Source organism: Rutidosis leptorrhynchoides, chromosome 1 (genome assembly GCF_046630445.1).
Source record: "Rutidosis leptorrhynchoides isolate AG116_Rl617_1_P2 chromosome 1, CSIRO_AGI_Rlap_v1, whole genome shotgun sequence".
Lineage (NCBI taxonomy): Eukaryota > Viridiplantae > Streptophyta > Magnoliopsida > Asterales > Asteraceae > Rutidosis > Rutidosis leptorrhynchoides.
In genome coordinates, this window is record NC_092333.1 from 549,080,535 (window position 1) to 549,091,411 (window position 10,877).

Sequence of the window (10,877 nt, forward strand, 5' to 3'; positions counted from 1 at the left end):
TCGGTCCACCGTTTCAATCCGACCGGTCCTTCGGTTCCATCAAATTCCAAAGGTTTGCAGGCAGTGAATTCTTTGTAGGTGCATCCTACACGATTTCCTGTACTGCTAGATCCAAGGTTATTGTTGGTATGTAGCGCAGCCTGTACTGCGGCTATGTTTGAAGCTAGAAAAGTACGGAATTCCTCTTCATTCATATTCACGGTGTGTCGAGTAGTCGGTGCCATTTCCTTCAAAATAGTTAAATGGAACAAGTTAATCATACAGAATATTAAGAGTAGTTAATAGTATTTCGTAGCATAATATGAACTCATTTATAAAAGCTTTTTCTTCATATTAGCGTTTTATAAGTTTAAATTCGGGTAGTACCTACCCGTTAAGTTCATACTTAGTAGCTAATATACAATTCAACTACTACAATTCTATATGAAAAACTGATTATAATAATATTTCGCGTTCAAACTTTTACACAATATTTTACAAACTTACAATACCACTTATTTTACATATAGCATGAAATATAGCACACAATAAATTTGATACAAGATGGTTGTGAAGATAATTCTAGCTAGTACACAAGTCGTTCAGCAAAGGCAATAAAGACACGTAATTCATACGTCCAGAAACAAGTCATGCATTTTGGTTTTACTAGGATTACTTCCCATCCTTGGTCTTGTGGAACATAACCGTTATGGCCGTTGATAAGACATCGTGCTGTAACGTCGTCAAAGGGACGAGGGTTACGTAATGTCCAACAGTCCCGTAACAATCTAAAAACCTCATTTCTTACCCCAATTACCGACTCCGTCACTTGTGGGAACGTTTTGTTTAATAGTTGTAGCCCGATGTTCTTGTTCTCACTTTGGTGAGAAGCGAACATTACTAATCCGTAAGCATAACATGCTTCTTTATGTTGCATGTTAGCCGCTTTTTCTAAATCACGAAGTCCGATATTCGGATATATTGAGTCAAAATAATTTCTTAACCCATTACGTAAAATAGCATTTGGGTTCCCCGCAATATATGTGTCAAAGTAAACACATCGTAACTTATGGATTTCCCAATGTGATATCCCCCATCTTTCAAACGAAAGCCTTTTATAAACCAAGGCATTCTTGGAACGTTCTTCGAATGTCTTACAAACTAATCTCGCCTTAAATAGTTGTGCCGAAGAATTCTGACCGACTCTAGACAAGATTTCATCAATCATGTCTCCGGGTAGGTCTCTTAAAATATTGGGTTGTCTATCCATTTTGTGTTTTTATACTGTAAAATAGACAAGAGTTATTACATATATTACACCACACGAATACAACTATCTTATTCCGACTCGCTTGTTTCTTCTTCTTCGGTTTTGGTTCGTTTTACCAAGTTTCTAGGGATATATGATGTTCCCCTAATACGAGCCTTCGTTTTCCACATTGGTTTAGAAAAACCTGGTGGTTTAGAGGTTCCCGGGTCATTGTTACAACTTAAGGACTTCGGGGGTTGACGATACATATAAAGTTCATCGGGGTTGGATTTCGATTTCTTTATTTTTATGCCCTTTCCCTTATTATTTTCTTTTGCCATTTTAAATTCAGTTGGGGTAATTTCTATAACATCATCGGAATTCTCGTCGGAATCCGATTCATCGGAGAATTGGTAATCCTCCCAATATTTTGCTTCCTTGGCGGAAACACCATTGACCATAATTAACCTTGGTCGGTTGGTTGAAGATTTTCTTTTACTTAATCGTTTTATTATTTCCCCCATCGGTTCTATTTCTTCATCCGGTTCCGATTCTTCTTCCGGTTCCGATTCTTCTTCCGGTTCCGACTCTTCTTCCGGTTCCTCTTCGGGAACTTGTGAATCAGTCCACGAATCATTCCAATTTACATTTGACTCTTCATTATTATTAGGTGAGTCAATGGGACTTGTTCTAGAGGTAGACATCTATCACATAATATCAAACGCGTTAAGAGATTAATATATCACATAATATTCACATGTTAAAAATATATAGTTTTCAACAAAATTTGTTAAGCAATCATTTTTCAAGTAAACACGGTCGAAGTCCAAACTCACTAATGCATCCTAACAAACTCGATAAGACACACTAATGCAAAATTCTGGTTCTCTAAGACCAACGCTCGGATACCAACTGAAATGTCCCGTTCTTATTGATTAAAAACGTTCCATATTAATTGATTTCGTTGCGAGGTTTTGACCTCTATATGAGACGTTTTTCAAAGACTGCATTCATTTTAAAACAAACCATAACCTTTATTTCATCAATAAAGGTTTAAAAAGCTTTACGTAGATTATCAAATAATGATAATCTAAAATATCCTGTTTACACACGACCATTACATAATGGTTTACAATACAAATATGTTACAACAAAATAAGTTTCTTGAATGCAGTTTTTACACAATATCATACAAGCATGGACTCCAAATCTCGTCCTTATTTAAGTATGCGACAGCGGAAGCTCTTAATAATTACCTGAGAATAAACATGCTTAAAACGTCAACAAAAATGTTGGTGAGTTATAGGTTTAACCTATATATATCAAATCATAATAATAGACCACAAGATTTCATATTTCAATACACATCCCATACATAGAGATAAAAATCATTCATATGGTGAACACCTGGTAACCGACATTAACAAGATGCATATATAAGAATATCCCCATCATTCCGGGACACCCTTCGGATATGATATAAATTTCGAAGTACTAAAGCATCCGGTACTTTAGATGGGGTTTGTTAGGCCCAATAGATCTATCTTTAGGATTCGCGTCAATTAGGGTGTCTGTTCCCTAATTCTTAGATTACCAGACTTAATAAAAAGGGGCATATTCGATTTCGATAATTCAACCATAGAATGTAGTTTCACATACTTGTGTCTATTTTGTAAATCATTTATAAAACCTGCATGTATTCTCATCCCAAAAATATTAGATTTTAAAAGTGGGACTATAACTCACTTTCACAGATTTTTACTTCGTCGGGAAGTAAGACTTGGCCACTGGTTGATTCACGAACCTATAACAATATATACATATATATCAAAGTATGTTCAAAATATATTTACAACACTTTTAATATATTTTGATGTTTTAAATTTATTAAGTCAGCTGTCCTCGTTAGTAACCTACAACTAGTTGTCCACAGTTAGATGTACAGAAATAAATCGATAAATATTATCTTGAATCAATCCACGACTCAGTGTATACGTATCTCAGTATTGATCACAACTCAAACTATATATATTTTGGAATCAACCTCAACCCTGTATAGCTAACTCCAACATTCACATATAGAGTGTCTATGGTTGTTCCGAAATATATATAGATGTGTCGACATGATAGGTCGAAACATTGTATACGTGCCTATGGTATCTCAAGATTACATAATATACAATACAAGTTGATTAAGTTATGGTTGGAATAGATTTGTTACCAATTTTCACGTAGCTAAAATGAGAAAAATTATCCAATCTTGTTTTACCCATAACTTCTTCATTTTAAATCCGTTTTGAGTGAATCAAATTGCTATGGTTTCATATTGAACTCTATTTTATGAATCTAAACAGAAAAATTATAGGTTTATAGTCGGAAAAATAAGTTACAAGTCATTTTTATAAAGGTAGTCATTTCAGTCGAAAGAACGACGTCTAGATGACCATTTTAGAAAACATACTTCCACTTTAAGTTTAACCATAATTTTTGGATATAGTTTCATGTTCATAATAAAAATCATTTTTTCAGAATATCAACTTTTAAATCAAAGTTTATCATAGTTTTTAATTAACTAAACCAAAACAGCCCGCGGTGTTACTACGACGGCGTAAATCCGGTTTTACGGTGTTTTTCGTGTTTCCAGGTTTTAAATCATTAAGTTAGCATATCATATAGATATAGAACATGTGTTTAGTTGATTTTAAAAGTCAAGTTAGAAGGATTAACTTTTGTTTGCGAACAAGTTTAGAATTAACTAAACTATGTTCTAGTGATTACAAGTTTAAACCTTCGAATAAGATAGCTTTATATGTATGAATCGAATGATGTTATGAACATCATTACTACCTTAAGTTCCTTGGATAAACCTACTGGAAAATAGAAAAATGGATCTAGCTTCAACGGATCCTTGGATGTCTCGAAGTTCTTGAAGCAGAATCATGACACGAAAACAAGTTCAAGTAAGATCATCACTTGAAATAAGATTGTTATAGTTATAGAAATTGAACCAAAGTTTGAATATTATTATTACCTTGTATTAGAATGATAATCTACTATAAGAAACAAAGATTTCTTGAGGTTGGATGATCACCTTACAAGATTGGAAGTGAGCTAGCAAACTTGAAAGTATTCTTGATTTTATGTAACTAGAACTTGTAAAATATATGAAGAACACTTAGAACTTGCAGATAGAACTTGAGAGAGATCAATTAGATGAAGAAAATTGAAGAATTAAAGTGTTTGTAGGTGTTTTTGGTCGTTGGTGTATGGATTAGATATAAAGGATATGTAATTTTGTTTTCATGTAAATAAGTCATGAATGATTACTCATATTTTTGTAATTTTATAAGATATTTCATGCTAGTTGCCAAATGATGGTTCCCACATGTGTTAGGTGACTCACATGGGCTGCTAAGAGCTGATCATTGGAGTGTGTATACCAATAGTACATACATCTAAAAGCTGTGTATTGTACGAGTACGAATACGGGTGCATACGAGTAGAATTGTTGATGAAACTGAACGAGGATGTAATTGTAAGCATTTTTGTTAAGTAGAAGTATTTTGATAAGTGTCTTGAAGTCTTTCAAAAGTGTATGAATACATATTAAAACACTACATGTATATACATTTTAACTGAGTCGTTAAGTCATCGTTAGTCGTTACATGTAAATGTTGTTTTGAAACCTTTAGGTTAACGATCTTGTTGAATGTTGTTAACCCATTATTTATTATAACAAATGAGATGTTAAATTATTATATTATCATGATATTATGATATATAATATATCTTAGTATGATGTATATACAGTTAAATGTCGTTACAACGATAATCGTTACATATATGTCTCGTTTCGAAATCATTAAGTTAGTAGTCTTATTTTTACATATGTATTTCATTGTTAATACACTTAATAATATATTTACTTATCATTTAACATAATTAACCAAGTGTATCAATATCTTAATATGATTCATATGTACCTAGTAAGACGTTGTTATAACGATAATCGTTATATATATCGTTTTCGAGTTTCTTAAATTAATAGTCTCATTTTTATGTATATAACTCATTGTTAAAATACCTAATGAGATACATACTTATAATAAAAACATGTTAACTATATATATAACCATATATATGTCATCGTATAGTTTTTACAAGTTTTAACGTTCGTGAATCACCGGTCAACTTGGGTGGTCAATTGTCTATATGAAACATATTCCAATTAATCAAGTCTTAACAAGTTTGATTGCTTAACATGTTGGAAACATTTAATCATGTAAATATCAATCTCAATTAATATATATAAACATGGAAAAGTTCGGGTCACTACACTATATGTGAATGTTGGAGTTAGCTATACAGGGTTGAGGTTGATTCCAAAATATATATAGTTTGAGTTGTGATCAATACTGAGATACGTATACACTGGGTCGTGGATTGATTCAAGATAATATTTATCGATTTATTTCTGTACATCTAACTGTGGACAACTAGTTGTAGGTTACTAACGAGGACAGCTGCCTTAATAAACTTAAAACATCAAAATATATTAAAAGTGTTGTAAATATATTTTGAACATCCTTTGATATATATATATATATATATATATATATATATATATATATATATATATATATATATATATATATATATATATATTATAGGTTCGTGAATCAACTAGTGGCCAAGTCTTACTTCCCGACGAAGTAAAAATCTGTGAAAGTGAGTTATAGTCCCACTTTTAAAATCTAATATTTTTGGGATGAGAATACATGCAGGTTTTATAAATGATTTACAAAATAGACACAAGTACGTGAAACTACATTCTATGGTTGAATTATCGAAATCGAATATGCCCCTTTTATTAAGTCTGGTAATCTAAGAATTAGGGAACAGACACCCTAATTGACGCGAATCCTAAAGATAGATCTATTGGGCCTAACAAACCCCATCTAAAGTACCGGATGCTTTAGTACTTGCAAATTTATATCATATCCGAAGGGTGTCCCGGAATGATGGGGATATTCTTATATATGCATCTTGTTAATGTCGGTTACCAGGTGTTCACCATATGAATGATTTTTATCTCTATGTATGGGATGTATATTGAAATATGAAATCTTGTGGTCTATTGTTACGATTTGATATATATAGGTTAAACCTATAACTCACCAACATTTTTGTTGACGTTTAAAGCATGTTTATTCTCAGGTGAATACTAAGAGCTTCCGCTGTTGCATACTAAAATAAGGACAAGATTTGGAGTCCATGTTTGTATGATACTGCGTAAAAACTGCATTCAAGAAAATGATTTCGATGTAACATATTTGTATTGTAAACCATTATGTAATGGTCGTGTGTAAACAGGATATTTTAGATTATCATTATTTGATAATCTACGTAAAGCTTTTTAAACCTTTATTTATGAAATAAAGGTTATGGTTTGTTTTAAAAATGAATGCAGTCTTTGAAAAACGTCTCATATAGAGATCAAAACCTCGCAACGAAATCAATTAATATGGAACGTTTTTAATCAATAAGAACGGGACATTTCATTAACCATTTATTTACTCTTGCCAAACACAATAAAAAAATATACACCGAACAAGTGTATCTACAACAAAATACGAAGTACTAAACATTCCGATTATAAATTGCTAGCGCGACTAGCTCGAAATGGGGTTGTCAAACCCGATAGATCTATCCGTATGATTCGCGTTCACCAGTAGAAACCAGTGATTACAGTTACCAGACTAGGGAATATTTTTGTTCAACCCATAATGAATAATTTAAACCAACTTCCACTTATGTCCCAAATATAAAATAAATTGCATGTATTCTCATCCCAAAAGCTTTAAAATAGATAAATGGGACTATAACTCACCTTAATAGCAAACGAAGTAACCATACAAATATGCGAACAGCAATCGAAGTAAAGTGATCAGGAATGATCACGACGCCGACCTATAAATAAAGCAGGTCGATATAAATAACTAACTTAGGTCAAGTCTTAGTATGATAGCTATTGTACATGTTGCAAGTAGACATAGAAAAATACTCAACATGCATCGGTTTGATCGGAACAGCGTATGGACACACACTTTCTATTTTTAGAAAGTTTTTATTTTTGGAAAGTTTCTATTTTTGGAAAGTTTCCAAATTTAGAAAGTTTCTATTTTTAGAAAGTTTTAAGTTAGGAAAGTTTCCTTATTTAGAAAGTCAATAAAAGTCAACTGAAAGTCAAAGTCAACTGAAAGTCAACTCAAAAGTCAACCTCAGTCAAACATAGTCAACATTAATTTTAAAAGTATAATTTATAATAATAATATAAGTTATAATGTTAATTAAAGTTAAATATGTATAATTATGTCATAACATAAGTTTAATTAAATTAAAATGAATTATTAAAGTTAACATAAGTTTAAATGATATATTTAATATAACATAAGTATTTAATTAATTACTTAAATATTAGTCATAATATAAGTATTATTAATTAATATTAATAATAAAATTTAAATCATATCATAAGTACTATTAATTAATAATGAATTATTAATCATATCATAAGTTTCTAATTATAATTATTAAATCATAAGTATTTAATAATTAAATTATAATTAAATAATAACTAAGCCTTATAATAATTAAATAATTAATTAATCCTTATTATAAGTCTTATTATAATAATTTTATAATATAAGTTTAATACTTATCATAAGTATTTTCCATTAATAATAAAAGTATTATTAATCATAAGTTTAATTAAAAGTTTAATTAAATCATAAGTAATAATTAAATGATATAATAAATATATATCATAAGTCTTAAATTATAATAATTACTTTTTATATCATAAGTAATTTAATAATAATGAAAATTATTATTTATATCATAAGTTTTATTTAATAACCATAAGTTTTAATCAAAAGTTCATCGGGTCATAGCTTGAGCCCCGGGAATCAGTTTTCGGCAAGCCTTATATATATCTTCGCCTAACCAACCCACCCGACACATTAGTGTGCTCAAGAACATCCCAAGAACAGTCACCAAGTCATGACTTACAGCTCTTAATCAGTTTGGACCTTTAATCCGCTCAAAAACGTGTTTTAGTCATAACGGGTGATCCGTGACTCGGATTTCGATGACCCGAACATGAAAGTTCATCCCATCATCAATCTTAACACACTAGTACACCCTAAGAACTCTAAAAATGGTCAAAAAGTCGGACCAAACCTGTTCCAATTCGTTTTCATAGTTTAATCTCCACATAACACCATTTCAATCATATCTAGAGTTTCGGGAATCGAAATGACATGAATCCGGAGTCTAAAATTAGTGTCTTGATGAGAGGAACTCATATAGATACTTTAATTTCACTTTTATAACAGTCAAAATATCAGAAATGAACGAAAAGTCTGCTGTCCCAATTTAATCAAACCGAAAACATATGATTTTGAGCAATTCTACGCATACAATTATCCAAACAATAACATGTAACTATCATACTATCAAAATAACATATAAAATCAGTAAAATGAATGAAAAATCAAAAAGCTAGGGTTAGGGTTTATACCCTAATCAAGAATCAAGAGGTGTAATCGTGTAGAGAAGAACGCGTAGAATCCGTTCATGCTAATGAATTGATGATCCAAGCTTGATTTTATTGTAAAATGATGGTGATGGTGGTGGTATAGGTGACGGCTCACAAAGGGAGAAAGGGAGGAGATGGGAGAAAAATTATAAAGGCTAGGTTATGTGATAAAATGTAAAATGAAAGTGAAATCTCAAAAATGAAAAACAAGGAGGCTATACCCCCTCACATTTTCGGCTGATGGGTATGGGGTGGGCCCCATTTGTTGGCCAATTTGCATTATGATAAGTTCCTAGTGGCCCGAATGCCTGAACGAAACCCGAAACGCGAAAACACGGCTACACAATTAAATATTCGGAGAGATAACAAATACGCGACGAAAAATAAATATAAATACTATATATAATCATATGATATTAAAATATCATATTTAAAATAATTAGGACTTAAAAATCCTAAAAGCTTGACCGTTGGTTTGAAAACCAAAAAGATTCGCCGGATAGAAATCCGCGACACGTAGAAACGTGCAATTTAAAATATGAATACAAATATTCATTTAACAAATAATAAAATATATTATTACAAAAATAATAATATAGGTCATAGAAATGACGTGGCACGAATAACAGTTAACGGTCATTAAATTGTTAACGGTAAAAGATAACGAAAAAAGCAGGGTCGTTACAGTACCTTCCCGTTACGAAAATTTTGTCCCGAAATTTAAGCAGGTGCAGGGGTTGACTCGACATCTGAGAACAAATGCAGGTACTTCTACCTCATCTGCTCTTCACACTCCCAAGTGAACCCGGGACCGTGTCTGGCGTTCCATCTAACTTGTAACAACCCGTCCGTATCCACCTGGACGAAGTCATCAACATTTGGTCCCATTGCGAGGCGTTGACTTAAATATGCCATGAACGATTCCAAGTAATATCTCTAAAATGAGCAAATGCACAGCGGAAGGTTTCTTTCATACCTGACAATAAACATGCTTAAAAGTGTCAACTAAAAGGTTGGTGAGTTCATAGGTTTATCATAACAATCATTTCAATATATTAATAGACCACAAGATTTCATATACACAAACGTTTTAATAAAAATATTCTAAGTGGTTGAGCACTTGGTAACCATACTTAACATTTAATCAACGTCGCATATTCCCTTTATTATGAAATCTCACTACACTGTACCAAGAGTATTCACCGAAACGAAGTACTGTGCAACCGTTGAATACTGGTAGTCCAGTCCGGTTGGGGGTTGTTAGACCCGATAGATCTATCAACAGGATTCGCGTTTACAATACCACATGTAAATAGTAGTTACCAAGTTATTAGGGAAGATATGCAGGGTGGTACAACTCAACGTAGAATATATTTTAAGTACTTGTGTCTATCTCGTAAACATTTATAAAAGCAGCGCATGTATTCTCAGCCCAAAAATATATATTGCAAAAGCAATTAAAAAGGGAGCAAATGAAACTCACAATACGATATTTTATAGTAAAAATATGCATACAACGATACTGAACAATGTAAGGTTGGACTCGTATTGACAAACCTATATCAGTTATATATCTATTAAAACATATAATGGAAATCACATAATTTCATCTATTAATTATATAATATTTATGTGTTTGTAGTTATATAAATTTATACTAAATTCTATTCAAAAACATATACTTTATTTATATATATATTATATCTTAAATTATATGTTATATATATTTATTTTGTATATATTCTTAAAATAATTAATATCTATACATTTAGTTATTAAAAAAAAATCAAAAGTTTGTTATATGTATGTAATAAAAAAATTTAATATGTTTGATATATAGTTTATAGTATATGTAATAAGAATACTTTATGTACAAAATATTTATCTGTTAAAAAAAATGATAGTTTTGATAATAATGATTTACTAAATAATAATATTAATAAATTTATTAATAATGATAATACTAATAAAAATAATGATATTGTTAATAATGATACTTTTATGTTAATAATAATAATAATAATACTAAAAATGATACTAATACTATAA